This window comes from Gavia stellata, chromosome 6 (genome assembly GCF_030936135.1).
Source record: "Gavia stellata isolate bGavSte3 chromosome 6, bGavSte3.hap2, whole genome shotgun sequence".
Classification (NCBI taxonomy): domain Eukaryota; kingdom Metazoa; phylum Chordata; class Aves; order Gaviiformes; family Gaviidae; genus Gavia; species Gavia stellata.
This window is the reverse complement of record NC_082599.1, coordinates 14703852-14728918: the sequence shown is the minus strand read 5'-3', so window position 1 is coordinate 14728918 and position 25067 is coordinate 14703852.

Below are 25067 nucleotides of genomic sequence, written 5' to 3'. Positions count from 1 at the left end.
ATTGACTGATTTTTATATCTGATCAAAGGCCTGATTTTTCTTCTATTGAAGTTAATGGCTATGCTCATATTGATTTCTTAGAATGCTGGATATTCTTCCAAATTAATTCTGTTCTAAAATGTGGCAATCTGGTTTTATATAAAAAGTGAAATTTATGGTCAGGCCTGGCTCAGTAAATGTTACTGAAGACTATGTAGGGCTTCAGCAATCAATGCAAAATAATAAAAAATTAAAAGGGAGAAGCATTCTGTCAATAGCACTCCTGTAACAAAGGGAATGCTTGTTTTATATTGATTAGCTCCTGTTAAATAATGCATTATGGCTTCACAACCATGTGGGCTCTTGCAGGGTTGTTTATTGAAAGCAGTGGTAGTACAGAAATGCTCTTAGTGAGCAAGGAAATCAATACTGTATCTGTAAACACACTTGCAAATGCAGTCCCATGGCTCGCCCTCCAATCTGCAGCTGCCCATTAAACCAGAATAGTGTGAAATAAGACTGGTTGTTACACTCTGTATTTCTCTTTCAGCACCTTTCTGGACAACATTAATCTACTGAGACACTTCAATTAGAATCCAATCCATAAGTAACTTGTTTGGTATACTTCTACTGCATATAAGACTACAAATCAGCTAAGCTGTTTCCAACATGCCAGATTTGCATATGAGGGCAGATTTTTAGCAACTTCCATTTGTTCAGACATCAGAAGGTTCTGAGAACAATTTATTTGTAAAGATACCAAATCATCCTGCTTAAAATTAGGGCATCCTCAACTTTGTGTAGCAACCCTAAGAGCACCCTCTCCAAGGAGTTAGCTGCTCAGCTCTCATTGAATTAGGGTCCTAAAACAGTAAGGCTCCTCTGGAAATCTTTGAAGGAGATTCCTTAGCATGGCTAAGGAAAATGCCTCCATTCTTAGAAAATGTGGTGTGGGTGCCAGCTGAAGAACCAGGTGAATGAAGCTAAAGGGATTGTGTGGACCAGTGAAACACATGTACTCCTGGGACACCTGATGCCACATCATGAATTAGTGTCATTTGGTTTCACACACCCCTGGTCACACAGCAAGGAAGTGGCATACTTCCCCACTGTCCTCCACAGATTATGCTAAGGGCAATACTCCAAAAAGATTGTGTGAAGCTTAGCTTTCTGTTTAGGGAGTGGTTGTTCATTTAATTACCATTCATCACAATCTGAGATCCTTTCAGGTATCACAGTCTAATCCCTCTGAGCCAAACTCCCTGAATTTAGGAGAGCTGTGATGCTTTTTCCATTCTGACTTTGGTTACCTTTAATAGGGTATGACTGGCCCACTGAATGATACAAAAAGACCCTGGTGTAGCTTTATGCATATTAAGTTCAAGATGAAATAAACATCGTTTCAGATGATGAGCACTCACAGTTCCCCCTAATATTAGGATAAATAGATTAATATTTGTAGCACTGGACACCTAGAACTAATGGTAAACGATAAATAATATCATGCTAAACATGTTTGATCATTTCAGACAAGCTACATTAGAGTGAAGTTTGGTTTATTTTCATAGATCGAGTCTGTGAAAATATACCTGCATAGTTTTAGGTTATGATCATTATTGTACAATGCCTTCTCTGGACACAAAGAGTGGGATTTATCTGAATGGATTTTCACCATCTAAAAGTCAGGTGTCTAGCCTAGGCTGATAGACTGAATTTCCCTTATAGTTGATGGAGATACATAGTCTTCTCCAGGAGACTGAGATAGGTATATAATAGAGGTGTAAATTTATGGAGGAACCTGACTTTTTTCATTGACTCTGTAGGGAGCCTTGGCAGCTAACCTATATCAGATGACACATTTTGCAACATTAGGTTAACTGAGGGAATCCTATCATATGAAAAATAATGACCAGCAAAGGTGTTAGGAGAGCTGGAGACAGGGGATTTCAAGTTAAAAATAGATGCTATGCAGTAATTATTAACAGTTGGAGACACAAACTAGCACTGAACACTGCTGGTTGGTCTTATTTTGAATTCTTCCAAAAGGGAAAGATTGTTTTTGAGGTTAACTATTAGTTCAGAGCCAAATTTCAGCTAAAGAGAGCTCCAAGTCATTTTGCAATGACTCTGATAATATTGCTTCAGAGGAAACTGCCTGGCTATTTAATAGAGAATGCTTCACAGTAATCTCTGGTGACGGGGAACTGGAGTCCAGAATACTGTACTGAGAGCCATTATTTTTCAACACCTATATAGGGTTTGATTTGAAGTCACTGATCTTGTTCCTTAATTTCTAATGGGGTCTGTATAACAGACATAGAAGAAATCAGGGAAGCAGGGTGAATTTGAGAGATCTGTCTGAAATCTCTTTTGGACACTGTATGAGAGGAAGATCTGGCCCCGAGCCTGGTGGAACAATATCCAGAATAAGGTCTCAATGGCCCCAAGCCATGGACAGAGCAAGGGAATGACATCCATCTTCTGACCACATAGCATGCTTTATATTTTCTTCTCTCGCTTAGGAACTTTTCCAGACAGGGTCACCCTATATATGAATGGGTAACCCACAGACCATGACTGAGTGGACAGTCAGTTTTGGACCATTTGTATAGCACTTTCATGAACATTTTTTTTACTTCAAACACTTCTAAGAAGGTATCTTCCTTTAAACCCAATAATATACATAATTACCGTGGTGTACTTTGCTGTCATGACCAGGCCTGTTCATGTTCCTGAGAGAGCTTGTTTAACTCTAGTTTGGCTATTGCCATATCACACTGCAGAATGTAGAAAGCCTTTGAAAGGTGGGTAAAATCCAAAGCTGTAATGTCACAAATATGATGAACATAAGAGTAAATCATAGTTAAGAGAAACAATGACTTCCTAAGAATGGTTTCAGCTTATCTCTGGTGTGGAAACTATGAGTAATAAGGGCCAGATTTCACCCACCTGTGAGTTGCACTCTATCCAGGCCATTCGAAAGGCAAATGGAGTGAGTTGGGGAGAGGGAAAACATCTAGCACTGAATACATACATCCTCTGAAATTATTTTCCCATAACCCAACACAAAGATCAATGTCTATAACTTGGTTTACACTTTCAGGGGATTCTGCAACTAGTAAATGCACAAATGAAAAATGTTTTATTACATCTGCAATAATACCTTTAGATAAACCTCACTGAGAGTGATGTGTTTAAAAAAGTCTATCTATGTGAAGGTTTCATATTGCTAACCATTAGCCATTAAAATATCAGTTACTAGCATGGTTTGTTGCAAATTGGTGAGCTGATCCCTTGCCTTGGTCCTGCAGCAAAAGAACATTTTGATAGCTCTTTACAAAGAGCTAATCATGGGATTTCATCTAAAGGAAAGAAAATAAGCTAAGTCTTTCATTAAAGCATTCTATAAGAGAAATGCATATTGCAAATGTATTTCTCAACTCATGGGTGCAGAACTGAAGTGAATTATTAATTTCCAACACAGCCTTCAAATCAAAACATTTCAGCATTCCTTACTTACTAACATCAGTGGATCGTGTGAACCAGAACGCTATGTTACAATAGCCTCATGATTTTTAGGCAGAAGGATCCTTGAACAATATTTCAGTCTCTGCTTTTCCCTGGAAACTTCCTTACTTTCAACAGTCCTCCTCTACTTGCCAACAGTGACCTAACTCTAAAATTATTTGCTACATTTGAACAGGGAACAAAATTAACTCTTAAGAAAATGGGTGGCCTATACCATCAGCAAAGAGTGGAATGGGGCTCAGATGTATATCCTGACTGGTGCACTAGGAGGGCTTATAGTCTTTGTGAAGCCCCTGCGGCCGGTGAAAAAACAGCATTTTGTCCAGAGGAGCTACCTTAGCTGCATATTACTGTTATGATATTTTGTCAGCTAATTGGATTCCTTTTCATATATTTCAAGAATTGCTAGAGCTGTGCTTTCTCATTAGTTTGCAAGCATAACTTTTCAGGGTAGGAATTGGGCTTAAACATATACAGCACAAAGTAGTCCTTCCAGAAAGAACCTTTAACATAGAGGACACAAATTTTTAAATGTCCCTATGATATACACTTACCTAAGTGTTTGTTTTATTAGTACTGGGGAAATACACCATTTCAGGGGAAAGGAAGGAGGAGAATTTCTTGCTGTACTTTGCACGACACATTTCTTAGATTTGAGAACTGCTCAGACATTCAGTCAACATCATCCGCTGAAGGCACTTGGGTTTTGGCAGGTACATTTATCCATGGAACAACACACAAAAAGAAACCCTGATGGTTTGGAAGGGGTCTGTGGAGGTCTGAAGGTTAGCTTAAGCCAAAGATCCTGAGGGAAATTATTCTTAATGAAAACTGACACATATATGCCCCTGACAGCTTTAGAAAAAACAAACATATATTTCATCTGAATCTCAAAAAGCTCAAATATTTAAGCTGTGCAACAAACCCTGAACAAATTTTGCACTGAATAGTGTTAGCTGCCAAGGAAAAATTAATTCACACACTTTTTATTCCTACTGCTCTTGTACCCAGCGGAACTGTTTTACATTTATCTGACCCCATGCAATACCTTTCTTTCAAAACCATTACATTTAATACATTTTCATAAGGAACAATTTGGAGTGTTGCCCAGTCATTGTCTAAAATGAAGCAAGAACAGAACCTTTAACACAACATGTGCATATACTATCCCCACATTGTGTATGAACGCAAGAGCAGACATCCTTTGGAAGCAATAAAAACTATGTCTACCTAATAAGCTCCAAATGGTATTTCTTGCACACTCGAATTTCCCACTGAAGGCCATGGGCTTTTGGCATGTGTAAAATAAGCACGGTAAATGTAACTAACTATAGACGCGTATTTATACTAAAGTAAGTCATCCTCCACTGCAAAACAGTTTACTGTAACAACAGGAACAACATGGAGTTTTCCAGAAGTGATACAAAGGGGTTTTGGGTATATGCTCCCACTGAACATGAACTGGATACTGTTCTTACAAGTTTCTTAATGAGACTGCGTCTCCTATAACTAAGATGAGTCTTTATTATAATAACAGATAAGCTAAGACAGGAAGGAGCTTGAGAAAGGGAGATCTGGGTATATGTCTTTCAGTAGGTAGCTATGACAGAATTGACTCACTAATTAAAAGAGGTTGAATGCTTCAGGGATGTTACAATTCAGTCCAGACCTTAAAAGATCAGATAGCCTTACGAGATGCCTATCATATTGCTCAATGTGCCATTACAGATCTCAGACACATTAAGCAAAGAATGATACTGATAAAAGCCTATGGCAGTCAGAAGGCACATTTTCATAAAGAAGGCGAGAACTGTTGAGTGTGATGTCTGATAGAAGTTATACTGGTTTGTACCAGCTGAGATTCTGCCTGTAATCAGCAGGATGCTGGTGACTGATGACAGCATCTTAAATGGCTGGGAGCTGCACAGTGTTTGTTCATCCCAGCCTGGGTTAAAAGGGAACGCCGTTAATGTTTGCATTACAAGGATGCCCAGAGACCTATTCTAATATCAGGACTCCATTTTGTTGCCCTCCTGAAGAGTTTATTTTCTCAGTAGGGTTATCCTTAGAAGGGTGTGAGAAAAGCAGAATTACTGTCTGCAATAGAATCACAATTGGAAGCTGAGAGAATTTAAAAGCTTTCTACACCTGATTATAGGAGATAAGACACTTTTTCACTAGGAGAATAAAGAACTACTGGAGTAAATTATCAAGACTGAACCATTTATTTAAAAGTGGTTTTAGTTAAAGCAAGATTTCAGTTGTGGAAGTAAAAAATACTGAAAGGAAGCAGGCTAACAAACTTCAAGTGTGAAATATAAATGCAACTGAAAGGTAGAAAACAAACTTTTGTCTGCATTTACAAGGACAGAAACTAGTTGGTTTAAAGTGTAGCACTAAAGGCTCAGGAGAAGCTTTATAACATGGAAAAACATGGAGCCAAAAGGTATAAGAAACATTATCACTGGTTGTTTATAAGTACAGGTTATATAAATGTCTCTTAAAAGTGGTTGAGGGATTCTCAGGGCAGGATGAAGGACTGCACTGCCTCCACGTTATGTCTGATGATACTCTCTTTCCATCCTTTTGTGTCCTTTGGTTATAACAGAGGTCGGACAATACAATCATGGCTATCTCATTATAGCTCTGTATCTGCAAGCACCCAAAGAGGTCTGCAGCTCTGCTTGGAGCTCAAGGCAAGTCTCCGAGCTCCAGTCCAGGACGTGACCATAGAAACTACCACCTGGTTTATAGCTGCTTTTGCAACAGTGACTGTCTGCTTCAAAAAAAGAACTTGGATGGGACTTAAGGTAAAGTGTAGTGTCTATACGCAAAAATATAATGGTGCATGTTGCCATTCTGCTGCTGCTTAGCTCCGAAGGCACCTCAGTTTTCTTGGAGTCTTCTGCTCCCAATACTGCTTCCTTCCTGCTCCCAATGTGCATGTCTTGATTTATCTTACTTTAGCATCCTAAAAGGCTGCTGGTGAATATGCCCTGAAATGGGCACAGAGCCCATTTGATACCTATGTTCAAGTGAACCTCTGAGAGTATTTCTGCCCATTTCCTGGAAGGACCAGGATCCCTGTAAATAACGCAAACTTACAGGACATATCACAAAATGCACTCATGCCTAATTCTAATTGTTAAAGGATAGGAGTTTGGAAGTTGTAATGTATTTCCTTCCTTCCTTCCTTCCGTCCTTCCCTCCTTCCTTCCTTCCTTCCTTCTCCCTCCTCTCTCTCTTTTTGCTTCTGTACTTATTAAGATCACTATTAAATATGTAGCAAAAGAAAGAAGAAAAAATTTTGTAGAAACAAATGACTGAGAGAAAGAGAGAACGAGACAGAACAGACATGGTTCTGTAGCCTGTTTGGAGGGAAGAATCTTGGATTCCTTGCCTATGATTATTTTTGTGTTTAACATGAATTGTCCTTGCCTATGATGATTTGTGTATTGAACACAAATTGACCAGTAAGAGTCCTGAGAATGAAATCCAGGATTACTTGCCCTGTGTGGGTCGTCTACTCACAAGGCTGTGTAATCAATTTTTCTTTCTGTTCTGAATTCCTTTCCACATACCAACACAAATTCAGATGGAGAAGTAGAGTGCCTCCTTTACCTTGGATAAGCATTGTAACTGCACAACTCCATTTTTGGAGCTAACCTCCGGTCCTCTTAAGGGGATTTGCATTCTCTTCCTGAAAATGGAGAAAGTTGAGTTGTATTTCACAGCAGCATTGCAAAGACATGTATTGATACGATTCATTTTACACACAATGGTATACTGTAGTATAGATATATATGTGACCTATAAAGGATCTCTCTTATACTAATTCCAGATGATGCAGAATAAAACTAAAATGGCTTGCAACTTCAGACACTAAACTTCCTGTTAAAAACATCTGGAAATGTGTATGGCACAGGTTCATGAAGGGCAGGTCCTGCCTGACTAACCCGATCTCCTTCGATGACAAGGTGACCCGCGCAGTGGACGAGGAAAAGGCTGTAGATGTAGTCTACCTAGACTCTAGTAAAGCCTTTGACACAGTTTCCAACAGTGTTCTCCTGGAGAAACTGGATGCTCATGGCTTGGAAGGGCGCACTCTCCGCTGGGTAAAAAACTGGCTGTATGGCTGGGCCCAAAGGGTTGTGGTGAATGGAGTTAAACCCAGTTGGTGGCCAGTCACAAGCGGAGTCCCCCAGGGCTCAGAATTGGGGCCAGTTTTGTTTAATATCTTTATCATTCATCTAGACAAGGGGATAGAGTGCACGCTCTGTAAGTTTGCAGATGACACCAAGTTGGGCGGGAGTGTTGATCTGCTTGGGGGTAGGAAGGCTCTGCAGAGGGATCTGGACAGGCTGGATCGATGGGCTGAGGCCAATTGTAGGAGCTTCAACAAGGTCAAGTGCCGGGTCCTACACTTGGGTCACAACAACCCCACGCAATGCTACAGGCCTGTCGAAGAGTGGCTGCCCAGCAGAAAAGGACCAGGGGGTATTGATCGACAGCCGGCGAGTATGAGCCAGCAGTGTGCCCAGGTGGCCAAGAAGGCCAACGGCATCCTGGCCTGTATCAGAAATGGTGTGGCCAGCAGGAGTAGGGAGGTGATCGTGCCCCTGTACTCGGCTCTGGTGAGGCCGCACCTCGAATCCTGTGTTCATTTTTGGGCCCCTCACTACAAGAAAGACATTGAGGTGCTGGAGCATGTCCAGAGAAGGTGCCACTTGAACAACTTCAGGGACATAATCACCAAGGTAAAATAAAGTCTAACCTGAGAAATTCCTTATGTATTTTCTTCGGCACTGCAAAAAAATATGAGAAAGAAAGAACGGAACTTACACGAGTATTTGTAGACAGTAAGATGAGCCTTGTTTAAAAACACCTCTCTTGAAGAAGCTATACCTTTGTAACTGCCTAGTCTAGAAGATGATTAACACATATCTACAAAAATAGGCTTTGTTTCTTATCTTCATTTAAGGGGATAGCTCTTAGCGTCACTAATTATAGCCACTCCACAATGAACAGTCAATGTCAGTTGTTTCGTTCACAGTAGGCACCACGTACTCGTATTTTGTCACCTGGGCAACAGTGCACATATTTCTGTTTCTGAGGGCACTTCAGAAAACAGTCTCTGCTGCTGTTATAAAGGACTTCCTACCGGACTTTCCCCTGATTCTGTGTTCCACCAACTCATGCTGGTTCCAGTAATTCGTATTGTTGTATTTTCAGCATTATTTCACTGAACTTGAAACCTTTTTTAGGAGGTGTAAATCAGCAAATTCTGTGCTACCCCACTTTAAAGCTGGAATGAGGAACTACAGAGCTAGGTCTGCTGTCTTTTGAAAACTTTGGTGCTAAGTTCATGCTGGGGTATTGTCTGTTATGAAAAGTCCTAGAGAAGCTGTCAGAAATGAAAACAATATGCTCTGATGGAAAGAACCTTCTATAAAAAATACTGTACAGTTCCAATAACAGTTTCTGATGGTATTTCTTAACTATCTCAAAGCAGATGTTTTGAATACAAAGGACTACTGTACCTCTTGTTATTTGGCATTCATGTTCTGATAACACCATAAAGCCACGCTGAAGCTGTTTTAGGAGCTATTTAAACAAACACTCTGAATATGTTGCCTCATACAGAAAACTGCAGAAAGATTCTCATTCTCTATTACATTTAAGAGAAAGTTTCCGTAAGTGTTTATTATCCAGATAATACTTACAGAGTTCGAGGGTGAACTTTTTGTCTTAGCATAAATTTGCACCCTGCTGCAAGGTACATTCAGTGTCTCCTTACTAGACACTGAATTAAGGCTTGCAGGATTCAGCAGCTCATGCGTCTCTGCCCTCTTTGTGGCTGCTGCATGCAGCTAATTCCTCCTGGGAAAAGAAGCAGGCCATCAGTTGTTTACCATCCAGTAAAGATACCTGGCAGTTTCCTTGCACAAAATGCTCTCTTGTCAGGAAGACGTTTGATCCTCTCACAGGCTCTGCCATCTGTTGAATAAATATAGGCATGTGAAAGTTCAAAGTATTACTGTGCGTAATAACAGGCAGTGGAACAGTGTATAGTATTGACTGGTGGAATTAAGACACATACAGTCTCCAATTACGCCAGAGTTACAATGCTGTTAGGTACAAGACAAACTCTTTAAAAAAAAGTCATCCCCCTCAAATTTCTTTAAAGAAAAAAAAAGCAAGATCAGTATTTTCTGTTGGCTATCACATGGATTTTATACTTAACCATCAATTTAGCTCCGCCCACAAAAAATTAATTCACAGTCTGTTTAATTTACTTCAGCACTCTGGATTGACCTAAAAAAAAAAATCCTTAAAAATGCAAAGTTAAAGAGACACTGAATTACAATGAATAAGGTGGCAATTTTCAGTTTGTTTCTTAGTCCCAGACAGACTGAAATCTCTTGTGCAAACTGCTTGGTACTGATTAATGGGTTTGGTTTTATTTCCATTTCAGTATACGGAGAAAAAAAACCCATAATATTCTGCTTGTAAGCAAAGTCTTCTCTAGCCTTTCTTGTAAGTGTTTGCAAATATTCAAGTAGACTTTTTTATTGTTGATATAAATTTATTTGTTACTATTTCCAATAGTAAGTGGAGCAAACAATTTTGAGCATAAATGTTGCATAGACATATCAGTGTTTAATATCACTTATGAAGGAATTTTCAGAATACTCCTGTAAGACCATGTTATTATACTATCAGCCTTTACTGGGCTAGGAAATGCCCATAACTTTGAAGCACTGATTCAGCAAGACATTTAAACACTTACTTTCCACACTCTGAACTGAGAACATGCATTAGAGATTTGCCATACCGGCTCAGAATCTGTCACCATTAAGCCATTATACAATGTTTTGTTGTTGTATTACGCATTGTAATATAATAAGGTGAGATAACTTCAAAATGAATGCAGGGGGAAGCTTATAACAAACAAGGTGGAAAAGTAAAATAGGAGACAATTATTAGTTTAAGGTGGGGTCACACATTACTACAAGTAGGATTTATCTGACGACGTGGAAATCTTTATGAGTGACACCTAAACAGTCTAGCTGATGGAATATTTTAACTGGTGTAGGATTTTCCTCACAAATTTTAGCCATGTGTATTTACATATCTTCTAAATTAGCTGCCTATATGTGCTCTATTGTCGAGAGAGAGGTACCTCCAGAGGATGTTTATTTCCACATTAACAAAAGTGTGTAAGATGGGAGTCATGGATTGTTCTCAGCAACTGCCCACCTCTTTCCAGTGACTTAAGAAGAGCACAGAGGACTAATTAATTCCAGTGACTACTCTGTTCTCTGATTATTTCATTTTCAGAGCAAATGGAGATCTGATTCTTTTCTCCAGAGTTGTGCTTTAAGGAATAACTGTGCCATAGTTCACACATGTGCCCTCATGATAAACAGATATGAGCTGTGACCTGTGGAGCTTTATCAGTTATTTGGTAGTGGACGAGGATTAGCAGACAATAAGGAGAACTACTGATAGTAGTTCTGATAGCAAGAAGACAGACCTTACTACAGTATAAATCCAGAACAAATGATTGCTTTAGCTCGATACAAATTTATAAACTGTATCCTCCAAGCTATTCAACACAAATATATATCTGCAGGCACCAGAAATCCTTGTAAGTTATCTGAGTTCTCTCGATGTTCAAAAATGAGGAGTTTGTGATCCCAATTTCAACATTAGTTTGCTAAATGACTTCAGCTAGTCACTCCCCACTGCACATTCCTTATTTTCCTACCTGTATGGAGGAATTAGGAGTCATTACTTCTATAACAAGCCTTAAAATCTTGAGCTAAAAAGTGCTTTTTAAAAGATGAGTAATTATGATGTTACTGACTCAAAACATTAACCTGCTCATTTTCTGCTGATACAGGTGACACGTTCTCTAACTTCAGAGCTAAGCAGTTCAGCTTATGCACCACTAATGTAAGACAAACACCAAAACCAAATACAAAGTATAAGATTTTGCTGCTCTAATGTCACCAGAGTTTTAGGGGGATGCCCATGTTATTGATTCAGGCATAAAATATAGGTAGCTGTTTATTTTTAACAGCATTTGTTTGGGTGGGAGGTTTTTTTCTCTTTCCCAGAGGAAAAAGCTAATGGCCTTAAAGCAAATTTTATTCCTCTGTGACTTGACTCCATTATTTTTCTCTTGGTTAAATTTTATTTGTCTGCTGATGGGACACACTTTGAAAAATGATTATGGTATTGATATTCTTGCAGTAAAATCTTGCATGCTGTTAACACATGACAAAAGGAAATAAAGAGCAGGGAAAACAAGGTTAGTGTGAAGTGAAAAATGATGTAATATTAAGCTATGTTGTTGCTTTCTGTGGCAATCTCTTTTTCTGATTGATACAACTGTCAACACAGATGACTATTCTTATACTTTTATGGCCCAGATTGTTCAGAATGGCTTCCTGATTTGTGGCTATTATTTTGAATCTGCACTTCATTATACCCAATATTTTTGCATATGCAATTCACTTAGGTAGTTATACTAACCCCAGGGAAATGTCCAGTGAACATTCACTGTGACTGAGTTTGAATGAATAATGAAATGCTAATGGAAAAATGTGGGCCCAACTGATAGCAACTGAACTTTGCTCACCATAAAACAGTCTGGATCAAAAGTCTCCATAAAAAATTCTTTCTTATACCATAATTAGAGAACATTAAGATTTGACTGTAGTTTTAGTAAGTGTCCTAAAACTGCTTCCTTCAAATTTTATCGTTTGATTCCCATTCATCGGGAATGAGGGTGGTGTATAAACCGCTGGGTTTCCTTCTCCTTTTAACTATAGCAGAGTAGAAGGGGAAGTGTAGTGCCACCCTTCCCTTTCCCTATCTCTTCAAGATTTGTGAGCTGATAATAATTCAAAATTACTATCTTAAAATTCAAATTATACGGGGATGATTGAATCTAAGTAATTCCCAAGTGAATTTCTTACTAAAATAGCAATGATGGTTAGGCACTGCCTATTTTGTAATTGCCACTGGTATACTATTTGGACTTTTGCATTGCTTTTTAAAAAAAATAAAAAGGCTATGTTTACACACTCTTTTACAGCCAGACTACTGGTTCATACATGTGGGCTTGCTCTTCTCCAATTCTAAGCTTGCCAGTGTCATACCTGGTACCATATAGCTGCATTATTTGAGAACTGTGGCCAAGCTAGTAAGTCCTACCATAGGACTTGTCTCATAGGCTTGAGTGCACCAGTACAACAGCATGGCTGCCGTCTTCACATCTCCTGAGTGTCCCATTCCAAGAACAGGAACACAAAATTCCCTTCACACCAATAAAAATTACCCTTCAGCAAACATGACAGGAAGGAGGTGTGTGTTATAGCTGCCCTTACTTCATTCCACTGTGTCCTCCACAGATTGTGGCTAGGGATGCCAATCTTTCTCTGAAGGCAAATTAACTAATATACAAACAAAGTGAAGCACAAGGGAATTTGCTGCATGTGCCAACTACAGGCATAAGACATGGATTGCAAAGGCACAGGTGAGCACAGGTTGGGGAAGAATTTGGAGGAGAGGCTTTAGTTTCAGGCATGCCAGCCTCCTTTGCTTTGCGGACTCTTTCAGAGGCCAGACAGGCAAGGGACAGTAATAGTGAAGGCACTTCTACAACCCCCCAGGGTCAGTTGTAGTGAAAAGAAAAGAAATGAAATGTTGTAGTGAAAAGAAATGAAAGAAGTTAAAAGAATATTTGCTCCTCAGTAGCTCTTATTTATCCTTGCCATATGTTTCTTAGGTTATATTTTCTTTAACTAAGTAGCAGCTCAATGAACACCTGAAAGCACAAGAGCTGTTGAGAGGAAGGAGCTTGGCATTGCTAAGCTCTGCTCTTTTCTCCTCTCCTGACTCAGTGGGATCTGAACTGCTGAGCCACTTCGCCCTCTGCAGAGGCATGTCCAGCAGCTTTGGGCAAGGCACAATTCAATAGTTAATTTACAGAAGAGAATAGCTAAGAGATCACTGAGCCCCAGTAACACAGCTGGCAATGGACTTTGAGCCCACTGGAAGGAATTCAGTTGTGCTTGGTCAATGCAAAACATTCAGAGAATCCGTTTAAACTAGTGTGCCTCAGTCATGCATGAGGCAGAGTTTAAAAAAATATTGTGCTACCCCACACTTATTCTTAGGTTAAAAGGGTGACTTTTTATGGTGAACATTATTTTAAAAAGACCATTATGTCAATATTTTTTTCCTGGCAACTAGGTGCAAAAAGAAAAGCTTCATTCCCAAAGCCTCTGAGTGATGAATGAATGGTATTTCTGTTCCCATATAATTCAATGCTTTTTCTACAAAAACTGTCAGAGATGTGTTAGCATGTCATCCTGATGTCTTTTTCAGAAAGTAGAAAAGGACAGTGGCCCAAACTTATCCTGAACCTTATAACACCATATTCAACATACAACGTCTACCATAGAGATTCAGTCAGTGACTCCTTGTGGTGATTTGTATGAGTCCTTTTTCTTCACAAGGAGAGTTAAAGTGGCTGCAGCAGCTAAGCAGGTAATCCAATGATCTGCATGAGGTATTTTTATTATTCACAAAACTCAGGGAATACAAGACCAGAAACAAGCTACAGCTGTTTTTGACTAAATGTAATTCAGGCATTGCATTAAAATAATGTAGTCTGTTTTACAAGAGTAACATTTCAATCCTCCACTAAAAGTGTGCATTTCTACTGTACAAAAGACACTTGCCCCTGACTACCAGGGATAGCACATTGCCTTTTAAGGTAGTCCCTTGCCTTTTAGTCGAAAGCAGTATGAGAGGCCCAGTTTTTCTCTTCCATGTGCTCTCTAGACTTTGTGTTTTCTCTCTATATTATACTTAATAAAAGACCTCATTACACCAAGGTAAGGATACCCTTAACATAGGATTCCTTATGCTCTACCTACATTTTTCTGAACTCAAGTTTCATTAATTTACTCCTTAAACTACCTGTAAACAGTTCTGCTTATATCTTACAAATAGTTGTAGATGTTTAAGATATCATTAGTCACCACCTGATCAAGTTACATTTGGAGTCATTCCAATGAATTTAGATTGTTAGGGCCTTGCCCAAATATGTTCTGATTTGTCATGTACTTCTGAGTGCTGATGTGTTCAGAACCATACATAATATTCTTTTTTAGCCATCTCTAGGCTATCTGTAAAAGCCTGCTAAACAGCTCTTGGTCTGCCATTCCTGTTAAGTCACCAAATAGCCACTCATTTGACTATCTGGTAGAGAGTGGTGATTAGTTTTGGTTGGGTTTTTTTTTGTTTGTTTGTTTGTTTTTTTAAAATCAAAACTAGGTTAGTTTGCACTTTCCTAGTATATTTGGATTGTTAATAAAGGATGTGCAGTCAGTTAGTGGAAAGAATATTCCTTTTCAAGAGTTAATATTTTCTTCATCTTAGTCAGACAGTCGCTAAAGGCTTCAGCTGTAGCAAGTCAAACAATAATTTCAGCATCTCCCAGTTCTCTGCCTCCTCCCTGTGCAAAATGTTGATATGTCATTACTTTTAATTTACAGATTTTCAGACTCTGTAGTCAGTGATCAAATCAGATTATATTAATTTTTCAGTTATAATTTTATGCAAGTTTTATTAACTCAAGCTGCATCTGGAACTCTTAGTAGTAAGTGAGATGTGACTTACAGTTTCCTGATAATAAGGAAGATGCATGACAATATTATTTGTTCTACCACAGCAGAACAATGCAGAACATCAATTATATAGCACTCTTTAGATATTAACCATATAATGATAACTTTTACAACAGGACTCCTGCCTTTCCATTTTTAGATTGCCTTTTTAGCTTTGAGGATGATGCAGTTAAGGGATCTTTCAGAAAGTAGTTACTCCATTAATGGTAAAAGAATCAACTTTTTCTGTCTCTAGTTTTTACACTGAAATGTGGATTGATGTAATCTTAATGGAGATCAAAAAACGATGTGTTTTTAGGTCATTCAGGAGAGGATGAATTCACACAATGAAAGACAGCTCCATATATTTTCTCTGGTGGACTGATTTGTTATCTGCAATAATAATTTTGAATATTTTTTCTAATCAGACCAATATTTTCCATCCTATATCTTGCTAGATGACAATTCAAGAATAACAGAGTTCTCTACCAGCATAGAAAGGAGTGAACAGATTCTTACTGTTAAAATTTCTAAAAGCTCAAAAACTTGGGTTCTTTCAATTTTGAGCTTCTTTTTTCTCATCTGTATATTACTATGTATTGCACTGCGTAAGACAGGTGGTGTGACATGTAGTTGTTATTTGTAAGCAATGTTGTGATCCTCATATAACAGCAGGAGTAATTGCTTTTATATGCAATAACAGTCCAGAATGACTGACAAATTAATGTCTTTTTACCCACTTCTGCAGCCAGTTGAATTACCAGTGTTTTGTGTTTCTAAGTAAGTCAGGAAGTGAGAGAAGAAGCTAACCTTCCTTCTGCTTTAGACAGAATTTTAAAAAGTGGAAATTATGTTCTCAAAGTGTAATGTTACCTGAGTGACAGGTTTTTTGCTTCCAAACGAAATGAAATGCATGGTCCATTGCCTAACATCCGATTACAAAATCTGTTAACACCTATCTACATACAAACCATATTAAGTTTAACCTAGTTTTCTCTCTGGGACAAAGGGCAAATTATATAAAGCACACTGTTATATAACAAATACATTATGTTCTCTAAAAGCTGCCAATCTCCAATACAGGCTTTACAGCTAGGAAGAATGCCATGCAATACTTTCTCTGGAAGAGTAATAGCACTAAGCACCCTTGATCTTCCTAATTTTCAAATGTATGTGATTAATGAAACCACAGATATAAAATAGGTACAGCATCGTAAGAGAGGTGTGTAGACACACTCTCAAAATTGTTAATGTATTTTTTTATATAAAAACAGTTTTATCACTTTTGTGTTTGGCCAAAATATGTTTTCCTTACACCTCTAGCTAAGGAAAATATCTCTACCCTTATTTAAAGAAATAAAAAGAAAGAGAGTGAGAGAGAAATGTCCAGCCTTCTAACTGAAAGAAAAGTTTGCAGGCATGAAATCCAGAGTCTTGAAAAGCAGAATGTAAATAGAAAAGACGTAAAATCTATTAGTTTAAAAAAAACTAATCCTTAAAAAAAAAAAAAAAAATCACACTTCAGGAACCCATCCTTTACCTGCAGTGACTTAGGAGCCTTTGTCACAGTTCAGGATTTATAAACTGGTGATAGGGTATTATAGACAGAACAGAATAAACACTCTTGATTTTTTGTGGCTGAATAACACAGAGCAAACATAAGTAATCGTCTAATAAAGGACAAAAATGTCTGAAAGTTAGCACCAGTCTACAACTGTTTGTGTCTGGAACAGCATTAAGACTTTCTGCTATTTTCTGAAAATCCTTCCCAATGCAGTGTATGAGAAGAGTTAGGGGGATTAGTATCCCAAACCAATCAAGAACCTGAGCAAGGTACTGCCTGGATGTGGACAACAAGTGTTGAAAACAGGTCTCGTGACATCTATGGAGTTTAAATAATCCATCCCAGGGTGCAAGAAAGTGCTGCCATATGCTTGCAATCCTATTTTAGTGGGTCAGAATCTTTCTTTCAAGGAAATGAGCAGCCTATACTTTTTTCCTTTGGAAAAATGTCACCAGAATTTCAGTAGTTGAAAACCTTTTCCATCCAAATTCCCTTTCAGTTCATTTGCCAATAAAATGCATGAATAAAGTTTCACAGATGATGAAATACATACACCCATAATTTAAGATTATTACACAGTTTAGAGAGCTGCTAAAATGGTTACTTAGAGATGGTTCAGTGAAATATTAAGAAATGTGGCCCATTTCCTGCAGAAAAGAAGGAGCTTAATTCCAAGACAAACTGCAAAATGTAAATGAGCAGCAACTGAGGCATTCATTTACTCCTTATGCTGTCTTCTTTATCTTTTCTCTCTTCACCATTTTGCTAAATCACATTAATATCCTCAGATGTTACAATGCTTTTAATCATATATGTTCCATTACTTGTACATTCTTTTAATAAATCAATGTACATCTTGTCTTCTGTAAGGATGGATCTCAGGGAATTCATTGGAATTCTGTGTATTTCCAGACTCATTCTGTCTCCTTGCAAATATTACTGTTCTGGGGTTTTTTTTGAAACAAAAGTATGGCGTTTCAACACTTAAAGAGAAAGTCATGCTAAAATACTTATGTACCGTCTATAAAGTAAGGGTATCCACAGGTTTTTTTAAAATGATTGCTTTAGGGAAATTATCCACTTTCTGTTTAGTAATTTAATTTGCTGGTTTAGACCTCAGTCTCACAAGCTATACACATTATTTTCACCCTTTTAAGTAAAGCATATGCACAAATAAGAGGTAATAACTGACTTGAGGTTAATTTAACTAGAATAATTCCATAGGATAGGCAGAAAAAGACAATTCACTAAAATATATGTAAAAATAATATCTAACTGCAATGATAGGGTCAAGTTTGTAGTCTTAGCATTGTTTCCCATGTACTATTATCTGGTGGGTTTTTTTGGTACAGAATCAAAGGCTAGTTTCAGTCAGAAGGCACCTCTGGATGTCATCTAAAATAAGCCCCAGTTCAAAGCAGGCCCTGCTTGCTCAGGTCCATGTCCAGATGAGTCCTGAACACCTCCAAGTATGAAGATTTCACAGCCTCTCTATGCAACCTCTTCCAGTGCTTGATCACCCCTATGAAATTTTTTTTTCCTTAGATAGAATCATAGAATCGGTAGGTTGGAAGAGACCTTTAAGATCATCAAGTTCAACCGTTAACCTAACACTGCTAAGCTCACCACTAAACCATGTCCCCAAGCACCTCATCCACACATCTTTTAAATACCTCCAGGGATGGTGACTCCACCACCTCCCTGGGCAGCCTGTTCCAGTGTCTCACCACTCTCTCAGTAAAGAAATTTTTCCGAATATCCAGCCTGAACCTCCCCTGGCGCAACTTGAGGCCATTTCCTCTTGTCCTATCACTTGTCACCTGGGAGAAGAGACCAACACCCACCTCTCTGCAACCTCCTTTCAGGTAGTTGTAGAGAGCGATAAGGTCTCCCCTCAGCCTCCCCTTCTCCAGACTAAACAACCCCAGTTCCCTCAGCTGCTCCTCATAAGACTTGTGCTCCAGACCCCTCACCAGCTTTGTTGCCCTTCTCTGGACATGCTCCAGCACCTCAATGTCCTTCTTGTAGTGAGGGGCCCAAAACTGAACACAGGATTCGAGGTGCAGCCTTACCAGCACCGAGTACAGGGGCACGATCACCTCCCTACTCCTGCTCGCCACACTGTTTCTGATACAGGCCAGGATGGTGTTGGCCTTCTTGGCCACCTGGGCACACTGCTGGCTCATATTCAGCCGGCTGTCAGTCAACACCCCCAGGTCCTTTTCTGCAGGGCAGCTCTCCAGCCACTCGTCCCCAAGCCTGTAGCGTTGCATGGGGTGGTTGTGGCCCAAGTGTAGGACCCAGCACTTGGCCTTATTGAACCTCATACCGTTGGCCTTGGCCCATTGATCCAGCCTGTCCAGATCCCTCTGAAGAGCCTTCCGACCCTCAAGCAGATAAACACTCCCGCTCAACTTGGTGTCATCTGCAAACTTACTGAGGGAGCACTTGATCCCCTTGTCTAGATGAATAAAGATATTAAACAAAACTGGCCCTGGTGGGGAACACCACTTGTGAAGAGTGTGCTCTGTGTTCCCTACATCCTTGCATTGGGTATTTTGCAGACAGCAATAAGATCTCCCCTTAGCCCTCTCCTCTAAAGACTGAACAGGTCCATTTCTCCTCTCATTGGAAGGCCTCAGTCCCCTGATCCACTGTTTTGTGGATCTCCACTGGTCTTGCTCCAAAATGCTGATGTCTTTCTGGTCCAGGCTCAAGATCGAGCAGTCACTTGTCAGTCACTTCTCCTTTAATAATACCTTTGTTTTTCCTCTGCTGCTGATCGCCGTGTTCTTGGAAATTACTAGATGCTTTGTGCTACATTTCTTCCATATAAGCTGTTCAAACACTGAACACAGAAATGTTCCCTGCACCTCTATTACACCTTTCCAGTGAGTTTTTGCATAGAAAATAGTCTTTCTAAAAGAAGTGGCAACATTTGACTTCTGCGCTGGTGGAAGGCTTTTCTGTGCTGCAGAGTCCCTTCCCCATCACCTCCTTCACTGAACCTGGAATGCCTTTAGCGTCAGATGTAAAGAAGTTCTTAAATGAAAAGGTAGTAAGAAATTCAGTCAGATTTTCTCTAATCGTAGAACTCTTGCTCAGCCCAGGGGAGATAAAGCCCATCTTAACTCAAGTAGCTAGAAACAGGGATTACTTTTTGTGAAAATACCACATGGTAATGGGATAATAACCATGCCTGTAACACCCACAGAAAGTTCCATCTGTTGCCAGGCTGACACACCTGGGCTTCTGGTACCTTCTTTCCATTGTGTCCACATTAGACAGGTTTCTTGGCAGTGTTTTCATAAAGAACTGAAATAGATTTCTTTTTATTCCCTTTTTTTCCTGTCTGTCATCCACATACTGCTATTCTTCTACTCATCAGGAGATCATAAAGCCATTACCTCCCATCTTATTAACAATAGATCTAGTAATTAGTTAATATAGAACACTGACAGGCATCATTACACAACAAATGAGTTCACATTTTAATCCCTTAACACATCATTTCTCTTACTCATTTACAAATCCACATTTCATAACCCCTTACACATTCTTTTATCTGTGAGTTATTTCTTTGAGCATTATCTTTTTAGTTATTCACTAAAACAGATACCTGGCATTTATTAAGCCCTACATATCCTTATTAACATCCATAACAGGTCTGATGATATCGCCTTTTACTAGGATAAAGGGTTCTACTCTTGCCAGGCTGCATTTGGGATGGGAAATTTAGTCTATTAATCAAGCATCTATAATAGCAGCACTGACAGTACCAGAGCAGACAGAGGATAAACATCCTATTGACTCCCTGAATTAGTTGAGAACAGGAATAGGTCAGCACAATGAAGTCTCTGAAATAACTTTTTCCCTTTTGTTGCATTTCTCCCATTTTTCACCACCTTTGAATAGTTGTCCCAAATAATGCACAAAAAGCTGTTCCAGATCTTGTACTGGAATGAATGAGACAAGTAGGAACTCGAGGAATTCGAGGTCAAGCCCAAGGCAAGGATTAAAGCAGAAGCTTTGTTTTTCATTTACATTTTAGCTCCACCTCACCTGAATCAGATGGAGCAACCAAGGCAATCAGCTACTTTAAAGAATTAATAGTCAGAAAGAATCTGGCTCACTCTGCTGTAAGGGCAAATTTTTCCACACTTGATTCAACAGAGAATGTATTTGTGGAGAAAAGCCAACCCAATGCTTACTTTTAAGGACATTAACCCTTTAGCTTTATATTATGAGAACAGAAAGATACAAAGAAGCATATATTGCATGGCACTGTGGTTTGTGTTTCCCAGTCTCTTCTGAGACTGATGTCAGACTGATGTCACCCACCGTTGCATAGAAATGCAAAGACTTGAGAACTTTGGGCGAAATTTTTGCTGCTTGCTACTCTGACAGCTAAAAATTTCAGTCTCTACTTTAGTCTGGAGCTCAGCATAACAAAGTAATTGTTTTCTTCCCTGCACACAGATCCTACCTACACTCGGCTTTTGTACATAGGGGCTTCATGCATCCTTTCCTAATATTCCCTTGTAAAGAGACACATACTTGCATACCTGCAGAGTGTAACTGAGAAGAGTATGATATTCACAATCTTTCCTTTGTGCCTTCACGTCCTTAATATTTTACCAGATTTACTAGCCCTGCCAAAGCCAAGTTCTGACCTGCCCTTAATTTAGGTTAGGCTATCAGGATTGCCCAGGACTCATACTTGTAGTTAGAAGTAATCGAAGTAAGGCAGCACTAAAGCTATGTATCATTACCATCACCCAGACTTTGTGTCTGGGCTTAAGTCAGGCCACAGGAAAAGAAACCAATAGGTTGGTGGGTTTTGTTTCTGAGTAGATTTGAGATATCGAAAGTTTGGTTATATTTTTGCAAAGGCATTTTGGTTTGGAGAGGCTTACAGTAATTCCCAGTAACAAAGAGAGCTCCAAGAAAAAAAATAGGCCAGTAAAACCTAAGATATTTTAAATGCAATTCACCATGACCAGCCATATGATTTACACTATTAACTGCATCTTCCATCATTCCAAGAACATGCAACCTAAATTTGTCAGCACTGGGCAAAAATAGTGCATAGCTATAGCCAAGTCATTGGGTACAGAAATATTGGCAAAGTTAGAAAAGCACATCCCATTCTAGGATCTTGAGTCATGTAAATATATCTGTTGGTAAGAAAGCATATAATTTTAACCAAGGATTATATATATATTGTAGAGATATGACTTTAAATTAATTCTGTGTAATCCAATTCTTCTTTCCTTATGGGTAGGATGCTAAAAAAGGCTTATTAATTCCAGAGAGTGGATCCAAGTTTTTTTTTTGTTCATTCCTAATATTCATGGACACTGGGATGCTAAAAGCAAGCTAATAGTGAATAGAGTCATCTAAAAGCCAATACCAACACCAGCACTTGCTGAACTCTAATACAGTCCATGGATGAAAGCCTCTAATCTTACAGTTCTAATGAGAAAGAGTATGGAAGGGTAAATCACACAGGAGATATTCAGCTAGGGTGAAATTTTCAGTTCCAGGAAAGATTCGGTATGTCTCCACATGGTCTTAGACATAAAAAATACATAGAGAAAAGTGATTTTTAAATTATGAATGTTCTTTCAGAACTGAAAAAGAAATTGCCAAAACAATATTTGAGACAAAACCAGTAATGTAGGTATTAATTATTTTGTCATTTTAGAGCATACAGTGTTCTTTATTCTTTCTTTTTGCCATCAGTAGCGGGCACTGTTGCATTCACTTGCTCTTTGCTTTGCCAATGAGTCACCGGCCAGCCATGTGCATTCCTGTGGCAGGGTGACTACTTGCACAGTGGTAGAAACTGTACTAACATTGTGATGGACATTTTGCGCAGGTATCAGATTCCACTTCCTGGGCAACCTTCATGTATATATTGAAATGATACGAAAGTTTACAGTCTATGTAATCTTAGTCTTTCAGAATTTCTCTCACATATAGATCTTTAAGTACACTTAGTTTAATTTAAGAATGAACCACTTATTCTCACACACTGCATGACTTTAAATTCCCTCTAAATCTCTGCTGAGACTAATATGATGTGCTTGATGAAAACATGCATTCTGAAAGGGATCCAACCAAAGTTCAAGATCTCACAGCTTCTCCAAATAAGTTGTTTCATTACTTAAGCAATCTCTCTGTTGGAAAAATGGGCTTCATTTCCACTTTTAATTCCTCAGGCTGCTCACCTTTTGCCCTTGCTAAGCATGGTGGTATGGAGGTAAGAGGAGAATAATAACTCTTAAAGATAGTATCAGCATTGCCAGTCAGTGCAGAAGGGAATTCTAGCTAGAGAAGAATTTGTGAGGAATAGTGATTATTAGTCAGACCATGAAATTTAGGTTGCTTTTCTTATTTTATTCACCAAATTCTCAGGTAGACTTGACAACACTATTTAACCATTTTTTTGCTTTGCTTTTAACATTTGAAGATAATCCGCTTCCTACAAAACAATAGCAAATATTTCTGAGTCCTTCATCTAAATAATGCAACAAATCCCAGCATTTAATTCCCTATCTGGAACTGTAAGCAAACTGGAAGATTACTGCACATATTGTTTTCTCTGGGGTATGTGGCAGTTTTAAAAGTGTCCTTTCACATGATATTAATGAACTGGTTAATACAATGATTTACAGATAAAGAAATTATAACATGGTGTCAATTTGCCACTCTTTTTTGTTTTGATAATCTAAGCAGCTTTGTTAAACTAAACTAAGTAAGAAATTGAGACAGAAGCAGAGAAAAGTGATCAACTCACAAGACAGAGCTACGATACAGCTGCAAGACTTCTAAAATCCCTGGTCAAGGATTTAATATACCCTGCTCTTTTGCGCAGATAAAATTAATGCACAGTTCTGGGATCAGAAATAGCACAATCATCTGCATTAGCAATATGATCACTTTTTAGTGTAATTTTTTTTCAGTTGAATTGTGAACTGAGATCTCATTGGATTAAAAAAAGTTCCTGGAAGTGGTGATGAAGCATGCAGTTGTGTCTGCAAAACCCTGACTTATACAGTAAAGGAACTGAAAGTAATGACTGACTGCCTTTTATAGGGAATATTTGACTGCTGCCTTTTTCAGTGTTTGCTTTGCAAAGACATGCAGAACATGACCTAAAGATCCAAGGAGGAAGTTAAATTAATAACATTTTTAAATAGTTTCTGATTTTTATTTCTCAAACAAAAAATCAAGTTGCTTGTTCTTTGAACTTCCATCAATTGTCAATGTTTTACTAAGAGTTTTCCAGGACAGTCAAAAAGGAAACTGGACCAGAACAATGGGTAACGTAAGCATTTATCTCCACTACCGTGCACGCTGATAAGGAAAAGCCAAGTAACTGTTCTCTCTCATCTTTTTAATTTTCTGTTTATTACCTCCTGAAGTAATTTGCTCCATTTAAAACAGAAAATTAGATATTTTGCTCTGTAAATTTCCCCTTGTTCTCATCTTATTATCCCATCTGCTTATTCTTTATCCTGTACAGAAGAAGAAAACGCATTTTTAATTGGTAACAACTTTCTTTTAGATATTTTATGTCTTTATGTCCAAATTTTTCCCAACCCAGGTGGCAATGGAAGTTTTCTTACACAAAAGATAGTATAACTACTTCCCACAGAGAGCACCTCTTACATTCAGAAGATCTTTCATGAGTGAACAGACATAGTGTTTGGACACTTGCTTGCTTTAACTGAACCAGAATACAGTTGTCTTCATTTTTTAATGAGTTTTGACATCTAATAATAGCCCTAGGTGCCTTAAATTTTAGACTTACAGTGTCAGATATCACTAAGGGACTTGGGTCTCAGAAAGTGGATATGCAGCACAACCCAGGTAGAGGCCTCTGCAATGCCACCCAGGCACTGGTTATGTTGAAATTCTGCTGGTGAAGGGTAGGAAAACATCTCTACACATCCCAGAGGGGCCTTGGCCTCTCAGGCATGCTCAGACCATGCTTAACTTGCTTGGACAGCCTCAAGCTTGGTTTAAAATACACCTGGGTGCCCGCTGTCTTTTGGGTATAATAGCCCAGGGGAAATCTAATACACCCATTTGCAACATATATGTGCCTAAAGCATGAGTCTAGATGGGAGGGGCAAATTTCAGTCCTTTTGAAATAAACTGAAGTTCATAATCTCAACTCTGAGCTATTCAAAGTGTCTGTCCATTTTTTTAAATCTATGTCAAAGAAAGAAAAAATGCAGTTGAATCTCTAGATCTTTCTTTGTACTGAATATATAGTTGATGCCATTTTTGAAACTAGG